General features: G+C 42.6%; 2 pseudogenes; both read right to left on the reverse strand.

The window, feature by feature from the left end:
• Positions 1-9,694: 9,694 nt before the first annotated feature.
• LOC124006040 lies at positions 9,695-13,755 on the reverse strand (annotated as a pseudogene).
• Positions 13,756-14,230: 475 nt separating this feature from the next.
• LOC124006041 lies at positions 14,231-14,842 on the reverse strand (annotated as a pseudogene).
• Positions 14,843-17,391: the final 2,549 nt, after the last annotated feature.

Consider the following 17,391-nt stretch of genomic DNA (forward strand, 5'->3'; position numbering starts at 1 on the left):
CTACAAAGATACAGGCGTCCATCCTAACTCAGTTGCTGGAGAGGAAGCAAAACACTCAGGGATTTCACCATGATGCCAATCATGACTTTAAGAGTTTAATAGACTGTGATAGGAGAGAACTGATAATGGGGTCAACAACATTATAGTTAGATACAGTTATACTAAATCAAATCAAATCAAATTTTATTTGTCACATACACATGGTTAGCAGATGTTAATGCGAGTGTAGCGAAATGCTTGTGCTTCTAGTTCCGACAATGCAGTGATAACCAACAAGTAATCTAACTAACAATTCCAAAACTACTGTCTTATACACAGTGTAAGGGGATAAGGAACATGTACATAAGGATATATGAATGAGTGATGGTACAGAGCAGCATACAGTAGATGGTATCGAGTACAGTATATACATATGAGATGAGTGTGTAGACAAAGTAAACAAAGTGGCATAGTTAAAGTGGCTAGTGATACATGTGTTACATAAGGATGCAGTCGATGATGAGTACAGTATATACATATGCATATGAGATTAATAATGTAGGGTAAGTAACATTATATAAGGTAGCATTGTTTAAAGTGGCTAGTGATATATTTACATCATTTCCCATCAATTCCCATTATTAAAATGGCTGGAGTTGGGTCAGTGTCAATGACAGTGTGTTGGCAGCAGCCACTCAGTGTTAGTGGTGGCTGTTTAACAGTCTGATGGCCTTGAGATAGAAGCTGTTTTTCAGTCTCTCGGTCCCAGCTTTGATGCACCTGTACTGACCTCGCCTTCTGGATGATAGCGGGGTGAACAGGCAGTGGTTCGGGTGGTTGATGTCCTTGATGATCTTTATGGCCTTCCTGTAACAACGGGTGGTGTAGGTGTCCTGGAGGGCAGGTAGTTTGCCCCCCGGTGATGCGTTGTGCAGTCCTCACTACCCTCTGGAGAGCCTTACGGTTGAGGGCGGAGCAGTTGCCGTACCATGCGGTGATACAGCCCGCCAGGATGCTCTCGATTGTGCATCTGTAGAAGTTTGTGAGTGCTTTTGGTGACAAGCCAAATTTCTTCAGCCTCCTGAGGTTGAATAGGCGCTGCTGCGCCTTTTTATATACCATTTAGCAGACGCTTTTATCCAAAGCGACTTACAGTCATGTGTGCATACATTCTACGTATGGGTGGTCCCGGGAATCGAACCCACTACCATGCTCTACCAACTGAGCTACAGAAGGACCACACCTTCTTCACGACGCTGTCAGTGTGAGTGGACCAATTCAGTTTGTCTGTGATGTGTATGCCGAGGAACTTAAAACTAGCTACCCTCTCCACTACTGTTCCATCGATGTGGATAGGGGGGGGTGTTCCCTCTGCTGTTTCCTGAAGTCCACAATCATCTCCTTAGTTTTGTTGACGTTGAGTGTGAGGTTATTTTCCTGACACCACACTCCGAGGGCCCTCACCTCCTCCCTGTAGGCCGTCTCGTCGTTGTTGGTAATCAAGCCTACCACTGTTGTGTCGTCCGCAAACTTGATGATTGAGTTGGAGCGTGCGTGGCCACGCAGTCGTGGGTGAACAGGGAGTACAGGAGAGGGCTCAGAACGCACCCTTGTGGGGCCCCCGTGTTGAGGATCAGCGGGGAGGAGATGTTGTTGCCTACCCTCACCACCTGGGGGCGGCCCGTCAGGAAGTCCAGTACCCAGTTGCACAGGGGCGGGGTCGAGACCCAGGGTCTCGAGCTTGATGACGAGCTTGGAGGGTACTATGGTGTTGAATGCCGAGCTGTAGTCGATGAACAGCATTCTCACATAGGTATTCCTCTTGTCCAGGTGGGTTAGGGCAGTGTGCAGTGTGGTTGAGATTGCATCGTCTGTGGACCTATTTGGGCGGTAAGCAAATTGGAGTGGGTCTAGGGTGTCAGGTAGGGTGGAGGTGATATGGTCCTTGACTAGTCTCTCAAAGCACTTCATGATGACGGAAGTGAGTGCTACGGGGCGGTAGTCGTTTAGCTCAGTTACCTTAGCTTTCTTGGGAACAGGAACAATGGTGGCCCTCTTGAAGCATGTGGGAACAGCAGACTGGTATAGGGATTGATTGAATATGTCCGTAAACACACCGGCCAGCTGGTCTGCGCATGCTCTGAGGGCGCGGCTGGGGATGCCGTCTGGGCCTGCAGCCTTGCTAACACGTTTAAATGTCTTACTCACCTCGGCTGCAGTGAAGGAGAGACCGCATGTTTCCGTTGCAGGCCGTGTCAGTGGCACTGTATTGTCCTCAAAGCGGGCAAAAAAGTTATTTAGTCTGCCTGGGAGCAAGACATCCTGGTCCGTGACTGGGCTGGATTTCATCTTGTAGTCCGTGATTGACTGTAGACCCTGCCACATGCCTCTTGTGTCTGAGCCATTGAATTGAGATTCCACTTTGTCTCTGTACTGACGCTTAGCTTGTTTAATAGCCTTACGGAGGGAATAGCTGCACTGTTTGTATTCAGTCATGTTGCCAGACACCTTGCCCTGATTAAAAGCAGTGGTTCGCGCTTTCAGTTTCACGCGAATGCTGCCATCAATCCACGGTTTCTGGTTAGGGAATGTTTTTATCGTTGCTATGGGAACGACATCTTCGACGCACGTTCTAATGAACTCGCACACCGAATCAGCGTATTCGTCAATATTCCCATCTGACGCAATACGAAACATGTCCCAGTCCACGTGATGGAAGCAGTCTTGGAGTGTAGAGTCAGCTTGGTCTGACCAGCGTTGGACAGACCTCAGCGTGGGAGCCTCTTGTTTTAATTTCTGCCTGTAGGCAGGGATCAGCAAAATGGAGTCGTGGTCAGCTTTCCCGAAAGGGGGCGGGGCAGGGCCTTATATGCGTCGCGGAAGTTAGAGTAACAATGATCCAAGGTTTTACCACCCCTGGTTGCGCAATCGATATGCTGATAAAATTTAGGGAGTCTTGTTTTCAGATTGGCTTTGTTAAAATCCCCAGCTACAATGAATGCAGCCTCCGGATAAATGTTTTCCAGTTTGCAAAGAGTTAAATAAAGTTCGTTCAGAGCCATCGATGTGTCTGCTTGGGGGGATATATACGGCTGTGATTATAATCGAAGAGAATTCTCTTGGAAGATAATGCGGTCTACATTTGATTGTGAGGAAAATTCTAAATCAGGTGAACAGAAGGATCTGAGTTCCTGTATGTTTCCTTCATCACACCATGTCCCGTTAGTCATGAGGCATACGCCCCCGCCACTCTTCTTACCAGAGAGATGTTTGTTTCTGTCGGCGCGATGCGTGGAGAAACCCGTTGGCTGCACCGCCCTGGATAGCGTTTTCCCAGTAAGCCATGTCTCCGTAAAGCAAAGAACGTTGCAGTCTCTGATGTCCCTCTGGAATGCCACCCTTGCTCGGATTTCATCAACCTTGTTGTCGAGAGACTGGACATTGGCAAGAAGAATACTGGGAAGTGGTGCGCGATGTGCCCTTTTTCGGAGTCTGACCAGAACACCGCCGCGTTTCCCTCTTTTTCGGAGTCGTTTCCTTGGGTCGCTGCATGCGATCCATTCCGTTGTCCTGTTTGTAAGGCAGAACACAGGATCCGCGTCGCGGAAAACATATTCTTGGTCGTACTGATGGTGAGTTGACGCTGATCTTATATTCAGTAGTTCTTCTCGACTGTATGTAATGAAACCTAAGATGACCTGGGGTACTAATGTAAGAAATAACACGTAAAAAAACAAAAAACTGCATAGTTTCCTAGGAACGCGAAGCGAGGCGGCCATCTCAGTCGGCGCCGGAAATTGTTACTTGTACCAGTGTTGTGTTCCAGAATGTTAATTTGTTTTACAGACAGACAATCTTACACCATACAAGTTGCAAAGGTGGAACTTGCAATGATATCATTCTCAAAGGACAAGGTAAGAAACTGAAACAATTTGCCGGATCTGTATTGTATTGTATAACTGCTAAAGTTCTGGAGTGACTGGTTGTACATACAGCATGTAAGAGACTGAGAGGTGAGTGTGAGTGGGGTGAGTGAGAGTCAATAGAGAGAGAGAGAGAGAGAGAGAGGGAGAGAGAGAGATAGCTAAAGTGAGAAAAAAGAGAAAAAGAGAGAACAGAGAGAGCGAACCGAGAGAGCACATATCAATATACAGATTACAACTTTAATTCGCTAATGGTTTTATGGACAGACAAATAAAAGGAAGCCCGCGGGACTATTTATAGTCCTGCTACAGGGAACCACCCAGACTGAGGTTGAAGCTGGTTCGCTACTGTACATGTGACAATTTTCCTGAAAGTCTACCGTCTAATTAGGAAGCCACACAGCCAGTTATGACGTGGATTGTTTAGATGGGGATTCTATGTAGATTCAAAACTATTACTTCCCGTGTGTTGATGATCATAGATCGCTGCTGTGTGGTTTCCTGATTTCCCTTCCTCCATTTCCTCTCTCTCATGCTTTCTCTCACACTCCCTATACTCCCCGGGGGGAAGGCCTCTTAGTACAAAAGTGGAACTACTCTGTGTGTAGTTTGGGGAGGAGGGTAAGTGTGGGGGAGGAGAGAAAACAAGAAGTTCTGGCTCTTATCTCCTAGAGAGAGAGAAAGAGAGAACTTTTGTGAGTGTAATGTTAATTGTTCTATTTAACTTGCTTTGGCAATGTAAACATGTGTTTACAATAAAGCCAATTGAATAGAGAGAGAGAGAGAGAGAGAGAGAGAGAGAGAGAGAGAGAGAGAGAGAGAGAGAGAGAGAGAGAGAGAGAGAGAGAGAGAGAGAGAGAGAGAGAGAGAGAGAGAGAGAGAGAGAGAGCACACAAAATGAGGTGGAAACTGAGCACTTCCTAACCTCCTGCCAAATGTATGACCATATTAGAGACACATATTTCCCTTGGATTACACAGATCAAAAAATAATTTGAAAACAAACCCAATTTTGATAAACTCCCAAATCTACTGGGTGAAATACCACAGTGTGCCATCACAGCAGCAAGATTTGTGACCTGTTGCCACAAGAACCAACCAGGGAAGAACAAACACCATTGTAAATACAACCCATATTTATGTTCACTTATTTTCTCTTTTGAACTTTAACTATTTGAACATCGTCACAACACTGTATTATTAGACATTATATGACATTTGAAATGTGTTTATTCTTTTGGAACGTCTGTGAGTGTAATGTTTACTGTTCATTTGTATTGTTTATTTCACTTTTTTTGTTTACTAAATGTTAACATATGTTTCCAATGCCAATAAAGCCCTTGAATTGAATTGAGAGAGAGAGAGAGAGAGAGCATATAGAGACAGCGATGTCATGTTTTGTCTTATTTTGTCTTGTCATTTTGACAAATTCTGTCTTCCCACACCTGTTCCCTAGATTCCCTTGTTTTCCGCTTCTGCCCGGTAACTATTGTGATGTAGATGCTGCGTGGTGAACTGAGTCTGCTATGAGGCAGACCTGCAGTTCAAGAATTTGTCTGGGGAAGTCTTTATGATTGTATTTTTACTTTACTGGATTAAAGACTCTGTTTTCGCCATATTCACCTGCATAACAGCGAACACACAAATCTGCTGAGATTCTTGGCTGCTATGGGGCCTCGAGGGGGGCCTTGAGGGGAGAGCATTGAGGGCTCGAGGAGAGACCGGAAGTGTTGCCCAACATGAGGGAACTGTTTGAGGCAGTGCACATGGTGAAAACAAATGTTTTGTATTCACTGGATGCACTTTCTCTATGGTATTTCACCATAAAGATGAGTTCTACAGACAGTCAATTCACTATTTCATAGTGTCCCATATACCACTAGTCCTAGAGAAGCTGCGTAGCTGAACACTCACAAGACTTCAGCCCCAACCTCTAAATGCAGATCCTTCAGCCAGGAGAGAGATGTTTTAGAGAGACGATCCTGAGTGCTGGGCTGGACCTGCTGCTGTGTGTCACTGAACAAATGTTTTAATGATTTTTATCAGACTAGCCCACTTAAAGAGCAGCGGGCTGGTCGATGGTCCACACCGATGGGTAATAACATTAACCTGGGCTGGGATTGGCAGAGACAGCCAGGCAGAGCCATTCTGCCATTGATCCAGACCCTACAGGGCCACTCTGATGCTGCCCTCCATCAAATCACTCATTTGTTTATGAAATATTGATATTGGCTGCGATCTCTAAACTGGCATTTGGACCTACTAGATAGAGTTTATTAGAATGTCTAAGCAGGTTAAAATATTAAGTCTAACAAACCTGTTGCTGATTGTTCGTTAATGTCTCCTAACATTTGGGGGTTCAGGCATTCTGTGGAAACAACATGATGGACTTTGTTTCCTGTCTACTCAATGCTGATTGTCACAGAGTGGAAGTATATAGGCATAGATTCCAATGGAAATGTCAGCCGTCACTTATTTTCTATTTCATCCGTATCTAGGGGAAATTTGGAGATGGAAGACAGGGATCAATACTCTGATTTTCAATAGTGCCACTGCTTACATCAGCTACGTGTGGTCCTGTTGAATTATGTGAATCTTCTAATTCTTTATGAAAGTGAAAATAAAAATCAAGCATTTTCAGGTTTGGTAAGGTTCAACATTTTACCACATATTGCAAATAATCTGGTATTAAAAGTCAAACATAGTCATGCACAATATATGTTAAATAGCCTCAAATTGTAATCGCTAACTACTTTGACACAGCTGTAGATTGTGGAGAATCACCATGCAAAACCTGTAACTGAGAGTCTTAGAGAAGACTGTTGATCTGTTTGTTGATAGCGCCCTCTGTCGTCAGAGTAGCACTTCTCATTCATGATGGAGAAATCCAGAGAATATTTTTAAACAGATGAACAAGGTAACCTTGGCTCCTTCACCACAACGCAGATTCCCTCAATAGAGCAGCCTAGCAAACAGAAGCTTTTGTCGTTCCATAGTGGCAGTTGGAATTCACGTGCTTTCAAAGGGAAAGCTCTTTATGCAGTAGTAGAGCTCCATGGATCAATGGATGTTACCCAGGAAAGCACACAGAAGCACGAATGAAAACAAGAGGTACCATGTGCGTAAGCTGTATGGTTTTCTGCAATAACAGCTGAACTAACCACCAACCTACAGTAGAGATAAACATACCCTGGACAGTAATAACATGGCTCCAATTCTGTATAAAAAACATCAACAAAAAAACACAAACTCAAATAACCTATGAATTGAGAAGTTGCAATTATTTCAATACTTGCCTTCGGAAAGTATTCAGACCTCTTGATTTTTTCCACATTTTGTTACGTTACAGCCTTATTATAAAATGGATTCAATTGTTTGTTTTCCTCATCAATCTACACACAATACCCCACAGTGACAAAACAAAAACAGTGAAATATCACATTTACAAACACAATTTCAGGCCAAAGAGTCCAATCTAAGTTTCATCAGACCAGATCAAATATTATCTCAAGGTCTGAGAGTCTTTAGGTGCCTTTTGGCAAACTCAAAGTGGACTGTCATCTGCCTTTTACTGAGGAGTGGCTTCCGTCTGGCCACTATACCATAAAAGCCTGATTGGTGGAGTGCTGCAGAGATGGTTGTCCTTCTGGAAGGTTCTCCCATCTCCACAGAGGAACTCATGAGCTCTGTCAGTGTGACCATCTGGTTCTTGGTCACCTCCCTGACCAAGGCCCTTCCCCCCCGATTGCTCAGTTTGGCCAGACGTAAAGCTCTAGCAAGAGTCTTGGTGGTTCCAAACTTCATCCATTTAAGAATGATGGAGGCCACTGTATTCTTGGGGACCTTAAATGCTGCATAAATGTTTTGGTACCCTTCCCCAGATCTGTGCCCCGGCACAATCCTGTCCCGGAACTCTACGGACAATTCCGTGAACTCGTGGCTTGGTGTTTGCTCTGGTATTAAAAGTCAAACATAGTCATGCACAATATATGTTAAATAGCCTCAAATTGTAATCGCTAACTACTTTGACACAGCTGTAGATTGTGGAGAATCACCATGCAAAACCTGTAACTGAGAGTCTATGGGACCTTTATATATATATATATATATATATATATATATATATATATATATGCCTTTCAAAATCATGTCCAATCAATTGAATTCAAGTTGTAGAAACAACTCAAGGATGATCAATGGAAACAGGATGCACCTGAGCTCAATTTCGAGTCCAGTAGTAAAGTGTCTGAATACTTATGTAAAGAAAGTATTTCTAAAAAACTTCCACTGTGTCATTATGGGGTATTTTGAGTAGATTGCTGAGGATTTTTTTTTATTTAATCCATTTTAGAATAAGGCTGTAATAACGTAACAAAATGTGAAAAAAGTCAAGGGGTCTGAATACTTTCCGAAGGCACTGTATATATTATAGCAAGCTATGCTAGGCTGCATGAAGAGCACAATTACATCCAGGGATGCCATGTTTACCCCAACTTCCCTGAGGAAAAGTTGGTAATGGAATTAAACTTTTTTGCATTGCATTTCACCAGTAGCCTGCAGGACAGGTTTGTGGTGTGTTTGAAGAGAAGTGCTCTTTCATGGTGACTATTTGATACACCCATCGGTCCGCAGCTTTTGATCTCTTTTCAACACCACCTGTTTTTCAATGGTGGTAAATGTATGATCAATGAGACCCTTCTTATGGAACTCATACCCTTGACTATGGAACTCAACCTTCAGAGAGTAGCAATGTTACCCCATAAAGCCACCCTACTAAACAACAAGAAAGATCCTAACCCCTGTTTTCCTCACACATCCCATAGACACATTAAGAGAGGCTGCATGGAAGATAATGGGATGATTAAAATAGATATATTTCCTACTGCACTGTATATTACAGACTGTACTCAATGAATTTTGACAGGCTTGATTAACGATAGCGTAGCACTGAGGCTAAAGCCCTGGCAGAACCCTGTAGCTACTCCACCGACCCGGAACTGCTGGCCGTCTCCACCGCTCTCCACCTCCAACACGGCTAATGAGTGATTCCATCATGCTGATCCAAGTACTTTGGAGCTCATCTTCAGCATATTAGCGCAGCCAACGGTCATTAATAGACTATAAAACCAAAGCTGTGGACAGGAATTGCTGACTTATGTGCAAATATCAATTCAATTAGTAGAGGCCTCGGTGAGTGCAGGTGCACTAGCTTGCTTTACTGGCAATAGACATCAACGTGTATAAACACGACAGGCAAGACACACTCATATGTACATCCAATAACAGCTGATGTCTTGCCATTTATTGTCACAAAGCATAATTTAGATTATGTTTTTATTATGACTGAATTGGTACGAATTAGAAAGATTAGTCAATTCAACATCACTTCAAATCCACGATCCATTGAGTTAAGCTATTGAACTATGAGAGAGTATTGAGTAACATCTGGGCATAAGCTATGGTAGGAGTTAGTCACTGATAATAAAATGCATATACAGTTAATGAAATACTCTGCAAACACTGGGCTATGTAACACTGCCTCAAATTAGCAATACATTCAGATTTCAATACAGTGAATCTAATTGCAACCAAAGTTTCTTGCTATACACCATGCATAGTATTACATAATAGCTAGGACAAACTGCATGGTGTATTCACAAAACCTCATCACCATTTACCATAATTCCCCACACATCCTCTTTAAGGTGGTCAATTCAGAATTTAGAATAACTCCTCAGGTTGATAACATAATGATCCCTATTTGTCTGACTTGTTGCACCTCTATCAGCGTCACTATGAGTGTACACACAGCGCCACATTCTTGTGCCTCTCCCAGTAGTGGCAGTCCTCCAGTTGGCCTAACTCTCTTTGTGGTTACTGACAGCATGCACCACGAACCTCACCATCTGCTTCTCCAGGACCTTCATCATGGCCCGGGCACCGCCCTTCTTCTCTGGCCCCTCCATCAGTTGTCGGATGCAGTCGCGTGGCACCGGTTGGGGACCGGTGCTGTAGGAAACCACCAGGTAAGGTATCATTCACCAGCCCCTCAAACAAGTTCTGACCGGCCATGTGTTGGAAGTGGTCCCTGGCACGCCAGTTCCAATAGCTGCTGCCAGAGTGGTTGACCAGTCGGACCGACCAGCTCACCCAGTCGTATTTCCTGGTGAGGAATTCCTGTACTTCCTGAGCCATGTCCTGAAGATTGCGTTCCTCTTTTTCCTGGAGAAGATGCTGGGCGTCAGGGAAGGGGGAAGGCTGCTACGCAGGCCCCGATGCATGCCAGCATCTTTGATTCCACCTCCCTGATTTTGGTGCTCCAGTAATGGATGGTTTCCTGTTCCTCATCTGGTCTCCTGGTGAGGGCACAGAGGCCCGGCGGGGCAATTAGGCCCAGGCAGAGGAGCTCCTTCATCCTCACACAGAAGTCCTCCAGTAGGCGCCTGTTTCTCGCCTCATACGTGAGACAGATGGAGAACCAACCACTAAACTGTTGTTAATAACAATAAAAGTAATCATCCTATTTTCCATAATCACAAGTGAACAGTTCAAATTCATGCCAAGTGTTCTGAAACTAAAATACTCAACAAAGCCATGCTCCACCGGTGCATAAAGGCTCATTTAGCATGGTTAAGAACACTTTACCTGTCCACCACCTCCAAGATGGACTCCCCAAAGCTGTTGGTTCCCATCAGAGCATCATACAGCACATACAGGTTCATCTCCCCACCGGTGCTCCAGAAACAGCCTCTTCTTGACCTCCTGAAACTGTGGCTTGGCCTCCAGAATGTCCATGTAATTCCGGAACTGGTCCCTGATATTCTCCTCCACCGAGAAGGGAATCCAGCCCTTCTTAATCTCACAGTCAATGTCCTCCTGCTGGGTGAACAGTACATCCAGCATGTTCCAGCATGTTCCTCACCGCCAGAAACTGCTCTCTGACATAGCAGACCTCTTTGCTCTTCACGTTGTCCAGGGCTAGTCGTAGGACAGGGGCGGCTGCCTCATAGAGAGGGAAGAGCTCCCCTACTGCGCTGGCCAACACCTCCGCCCCTCACCTCAAAACTCTCCATCACAGCCCTGATGGCGTTTTTCTTCTGGGCCACCACCTTCTCCAGAGGACTTGTCACGCTCTGTAGGGAGAATCAATATGAAAGTTGAACTATGTGTCGATGCTTCTTGAGGTGTGCCGGTCTTCAGAAATCATGCTCAAAATCAGGACGGAAAAGCTGCACATTGCTCTCAAGTAAAGTGGTTGAATGCCCTACAATAACAGTTGACATTTAACCCCTTATGGGGGCGCCATGTGTGAGTTTTCCCTCCAGAATAACACAGATAAAATGATCAATTTCGATATCACTATTGGACATTTACAAATAAGATTGAGAACCTTGTTTACAGACCAAAACATACATTTATGGGCCACATCACAAATACATCTTAAAGGGGCAATCAGCAGTTCCTACACACATTTATGGAATTATAAAGTAATGATATGTATGCATTGATTCCTGAAGAGGCATTGCAATTTGTGAGTAAATGCAACCAACATTGATATGTAAGAAACTCTATCAATAACAAGATTATCATCATTAGCTAAATGCTTGAATCGAACTTACAAATATTTTTCCAAGGCTGAAGCGTGACAAGAAATAACTACATTGAAAGACCTGCACCGTAGCGTTGTTTGTAGCTGCTTCTATGCGTGCAAAACAAATTCTGAACTTCCCGTTTGCGTTGTCTTTCTAAGTACCAGAAAGCGCCACTAGGGGGAAAATAACACCATTGAACACAATGAAAATCCAATTTAACCATTGTAATAAAATAATCTGTTACCTTCTAACAGGATGGCAGCACAATAACTATTTAACAGCCATACATCTCGGTTGTAACAATATGAGAGACAGGGACTGGTACCACAGAATAGACATTCCATTGAATATAGGGTTATGAATCACAGATATGGATCGGTGAGCATAGAAATGGCATCAGTAACACTGGAAATCTGAATAGTGGGGTTAATAGCACAGAAGAGATCAAATCAAACTGCAGTGCTTTAGAGCACAAGAACAAATGAAGTAGAGAACGTAACTTTGTGAACCGTTTCTTAAGCAAAGACACAGTTAAGGGGACAGAGAACATGAACAGTTAAGGGGACAGAGAACAGTATCTTCTCATAACTGACATTGTTGGTCAGTTATGAGAAGATACTGATCAAAATCAAAACTACTATGGCAAATTAAGATCTATAAAATCCCCAAAACATCTACAAAACATCCCCATAATGTCTTTTAGTGATTTTTGATATCTTATGCTACTTTTGGTGTATATGGCTTCAAAATATGAAAATAATACAATATAAGTGAAAAGAAAGAGGGTCACAGAGCAAAGACAATTCCCCAGAAATGTAATTATTTAGGGTGTGTTCATAATTTGTGCGCTCTGGACATTCGTATATTTAGAGCTTTGTCAGATTCTCTGTTTGTATATTCAGAGCGTTTCGCTCTCGGAGCATTTAGAGGGCACAGTGGACGCTCTGGCCGAGGAGTAGGGTTGATCTCACAAGTCATGTACCCAGACTAACTGGCTAAAGTTGACTAGCTTGCTAGCTACTACAAATAGGAGAAAAACACACTCTGACCATTTTACTCGCCCTAGAATAGCTGGTTAGGCTGTTTTCATGTTGTTTATAGTGTTGGTGACTAACTGTGCTGCTGGCAACAATCTAATTATGTTTTTTTTGCAGACGTTTACTGACACAGGTCATATTCAACAGGTGTTGCGTGTTCGTAGATTAATCAGTTATTCTACACTGACACACTCAGACGAGAGTGCTCTGAAATCGGAGTAGATGGCCAGAGTGAATTTACGAACGCACCCTTAGAAAAAAACAAACAAAGATTTGTTCTAATACTTAATTTCTCTGAGATACAAGAGAACACATAAGAGAGGAAGCACTTAAAGCTAATGTTTACTTTGACATTTTGTATCGCTGTGTGGTTAGTTCAGTGTTGTCACTGCACTTGGTTAGTTTACAATCACAACCATCATAATGTAGTGTGTTCATGAAAACAAACTGATACACCTTACAATATGGTTGAAGAGGAAACAGTAGTGTTTTTGGACAGTATAGTAGCCCAGTTTTGGTGTTACATTGAACAGGCTACAAGTGTTTAGTGTTACAGTATGACTTTCATCCCACTGACTTCAATATCTGGGTATAAGCTTTTTTTAAACCTTTATTTAACTAGGCAAGTCAGTTAAAGAACACATTCTTAGTTTCAATGGCAGCCTAGGAACAGGGGGTTAACTGCCTGTTCAGGGGCAGAATGGCAGATTTGTACATTGTCAGCTCAGGGATTTGAACTTGCAACCTTTCAGTTGCTAGTCCACCACTAACCACTAGGCTACCCTGTTGTTGAGTAATTATGGAAGATATATGATGCTAGTGTTGTGTGTGTGTGGCATTAATGATTGGATTCCCTCCATAAATACATTCTTAGATAACTTTGGATATTTTAAGTTAAGATTTTACAGTTACATTTTTAAGTTACATTTTACAGATTTTACAGTTTTAGATTTTACAATACTTTTTAATGCTATTTCCAATTGAATGCTAAATAATAGTTAATTTAGGCGCTGATAATAAGTAATACTAATTAACCCACAGTAAAGTACAAAAAAAAATGTATTTAGATAATTAGCATGCTCTGTTAATAGTGTCCACAGTATAAATAATGTTTATTTATTTATTTGATACTGAAAGTGCTAGGTTGCATCAGTGGCACTATTAGATTTGCATGGAGTGTATGTCTGTTCAAATAGATACCCATTATGGTGAATCTTACATTCATGGCCTATTATGGTTCTCAATCAGAGGCAGTTGTCGTTCGTTGTCTCTAATTGAGAATCATACTTAGGTAGACTTTTCCCATCTGTGTTTTGTGGGTGATTATTTTTCCGTGTCAGTGTTTGTCCCACACGGGACTGTGTTGGTTTTCATTTATTTCTCTTGTTCCTTTTGTTTTCTGTGTCCAGTGATATTTCATTAAAATATATTATGGACACTTCCCACGCTGTGCATTGGTCCGATCTGAAATACTCCTCGTCAGAAGAAGACGAGAAACGTTACAACCCCATAGACTTCCAGTCATTGCGCTAATGCTAGTTAGCATTGACTCACATAACTACCTCCAACTTCCTTTATACTGGACACAGACATAAAAATGGTCTGACTCTGGTGAAGTAGATAAAGGGCCTCATTACCAAAATCCCAAAGTATCCCTTTAAAGCCCTCATATGCCACCCGACCCTGGGAGTGGATGAGGATCAGTTCCCCTCACACTGGGCCAGCGCCTCATCCATCTTGGCCTGAATCTTCTCCACCCTGGGGACCCATTTCTCCCTGACTTCAACATTCACCCTCCTCTCTGACCACTGTATATGCCATTTGTGTCATCAGGCCCATGCGAAAGATATTAGCCAATTGGGAACACTTTTTCTCCATGACGTCTCGGTTTTGCTTGTAATCCTCTAGGTACACCTCCAGCAAACCTCTTTGTTCGGAAGTGTTATGTGTCTAGAGAAAGGGTAAGCTTGTCTCTCTCATAGACCCTCTGGAACTCTGAACTCATTTTCGATCTGTTCCACCATGGTGTTGGGGGCGGTGTACTGGTGCTTGATATACTCTTCATACTTTCTGTACTTCTCATTGACCTCGTCCAGTTGACTCTGCTGGTTTATCTTGGAGATGCTTTCCAGCTTGGCGTGGATGTGGCCAAATTTGTCGGCGTCCTGGTCTTGGGTGAGGTCTTTGGCGACCAGGTCCTATGTCAACTTCACCACTGCAGTGACTATGTCGAAGAGTGGGTTGATGGTGGCGGTGAAAGAGGAGACTTTCTCTGTGACTTGTAGGATTACGACCACTGTCTCCTTGTCCATAGCTGCTGCTACAGATACGACTTCACTGTCGTCCTAGAGAGAGAGAGAGAGAGAGAGAGAGAGAGAGATCATGTCTGCAAGTAGTGCCAACTTTATTGAATGTGAATTATGTGGGGTGATTTACTTGAACTTGTATTCAGAATATTCACAAACCTTGTGAATCCTTGATAACTTTGTATTGTGTACGCACAGTCGGCAAATGCATCTGGAATTTAGCTGAATAATAATAGAATATTGTCATACAGCTGAAGAACAGATTAGTCTGCTCTTTGAACACCGACTGACTCTCTACAACATTGAGACACAACATTATACCCCTTATTTTTAACAAACAGAACAAGTATTCTGCTGCAGCCAATGGCAGATGGTTGCTGTCCAGTTCTGAAACTGGAGTTTAAAATAGCATATATGCCCCACATTAGATGGAAATGTTAGTAAGTAAATACTCTTCTCAGAGTATTGATGAATGTACCAATTTGTATGCAATCATTGGAGGGGATTACGTCTTTTGATATCAGTGAGATCTACAACTAGCACCATTCCATCTGAAATTGTGGACAAAAATATATGTGACTGTGATAGATACATTCAATGTCCATTGATTTAATCTAAAATTATTATTAGTAATCGGCTCTTACCAGAGTCAAGTCGGTAGCTGTTTCCATCCTTCTGGTTCTGTTGTAGTACTCTTGGTAGTTGTGGTTCTGTAGTAGTTGAAGTAATAGTACTACTAGTCTTGGTATTGTGATTCTGTAGTAGTAGTAGTAGTAGAAGTAATAGTACTAGTAGTCTTGGTACTTTGGTTCTGTAGTAGTAGTAGTAGAAGTAATAGTACTAGTAGTCTTGGTATTGTGATTCTGTAGTAGTAGTAGTAGAAGTAATAGTACTACTAGTCTTGGTATTGTGATTCTGTAGTAGTAGTAGAAGTAATAGTACTAGTAGTCTTGGTATTGTGATTCTGTAGTAGTAGTAGTAGAAGTAATAGTACTAGTAGTCTTGGTATTGTGATTCTGTAGTAGTAGAAGTAATAGTACTACTAGTCTTGGTATTGTGATTCTGTAGTAGTAGAAGTAATAGTACTACTAGTCTTGGTACTTTGGTTCTGTATTCTCTGAACTAGCAGCCTAGTTCTGAGATGAGGGTGTTAACCACTGCCAACAACCGTAACACAGCTATCGAACAACTGACACGTAAAGTTGTGGCAGACAAAATTATGTTATACACATTGCAGTATATGTTTCCATAAAACACCCTTATTATTATGACAGAAATGTAGGTAAAATAGTGAAATCTTTAATCAAATTGGAATTCATATGTAGGCTATATTAAGAAGTGTCAGACAAAGGCTTTGTATTATCCATGTGATTAAATATCTAAGTAAAATGAACTGAGTAAAATGTGTAAAGAAGTATTTGCAGCAGTTGACAAATGAGTGGAGGAATTGTAATTGCTTACGTTGAAGGGTTTGACAAGCTGTGACTTCAGGCTCTGATCGATGTGACGCCTAAAGAAAAGAGAACATCCCATCAAGATTGGGGGAAAATATGAACTGCATCTGTGCACACCTAATAGTGTTCTTTCAATTTCTAGATGCGATTAGACAGCATCTCTCTACAGCCTTTCATATCTGTATGTATTTGTCAGTGAAGGAGTTAACAGCTATCTCTGTTAGCGTAGCAGCCCTCGGTTCAACACGTCAGCACCACGCTGCTTTGAATGTGCCTCTATGGAAAAGACTGATCGCTCCAGTGTAGCCGTGATATCAGCGCTAGCAGGTGAAATGTGGAAGTCGTGCCCCTCAAGTGGTGGTTAGAAGCTAAAAGACACTGGACAGGACTGAGTCATACAGAGAAGACAACAGACTGAGCTTAATCTCAGTGGAAGAGCAACCTGTACTATGCAACACAGTTGCTTAAACTGTTACATCAAAGACACTACTGTACATGAAGTGAAATAATTTCATGGTGCTAATTTAACCTGCATGAGTTGAGTGAGATTGATGGACGTTTTCAAAGATCGGCAGTTGTTGCCAAAGGTGTACCTAGATCACTGCGACCGAAACCGAGGTGGTTTAGCGGGAAAATGCTGGGTCATCTCTTCCACATGTTTGAAATACAAAATGTTTTTTTTTTAGCTGTCTTTACATGGACATGATCTTGAAAGTATGTATGATGCACACAAAGAGCTACTGAGATGAGGGTGTTCGTGGTTGCGTTTTTTGTTTTACAGCTGCTAACAACAGTCACACAGCTGCCGTGCAGCTGACTTACATTATCAGCTGTTTCTAAGGAGTGCACAGAAGTGATATAGCCAAAATAATATGGGGGACTACTCTTCGATCCACTTTTTGTTGGCTCACATGGCCACTATTGCTGTAGAACATACAGTAGCTACAAACCAAAACAGAAGTATAAAATCTGGAGTATCAGTGACATTTGGCAGTGAATGAGTTAACAATTCTCAACCTGTTAGAGACACCAGTTCCCATTTGGACACGCGCCCCCACCCCCCCAGCTGGAATGTGGCGCAGGGAACGCAAGAAATATTCC

This window comes from Oncorhynchus gorbuscha, linkage group LG19 (genome assembly GCF_021184085.1).
Source record: "Oncorhynchus gorbuscha isolate QuinsamMale2020 ecotype Even-year linkage group LG19, OgorEven_v1.0, whole genome shotgun sequence".
Lineage (NCBI taxonomy): Eukaryota > Metazoa > Chordata > Actinopteri > Salmoniformes > Salmonidae > Oncorhynchus > Oncorhynchus gorbuscha.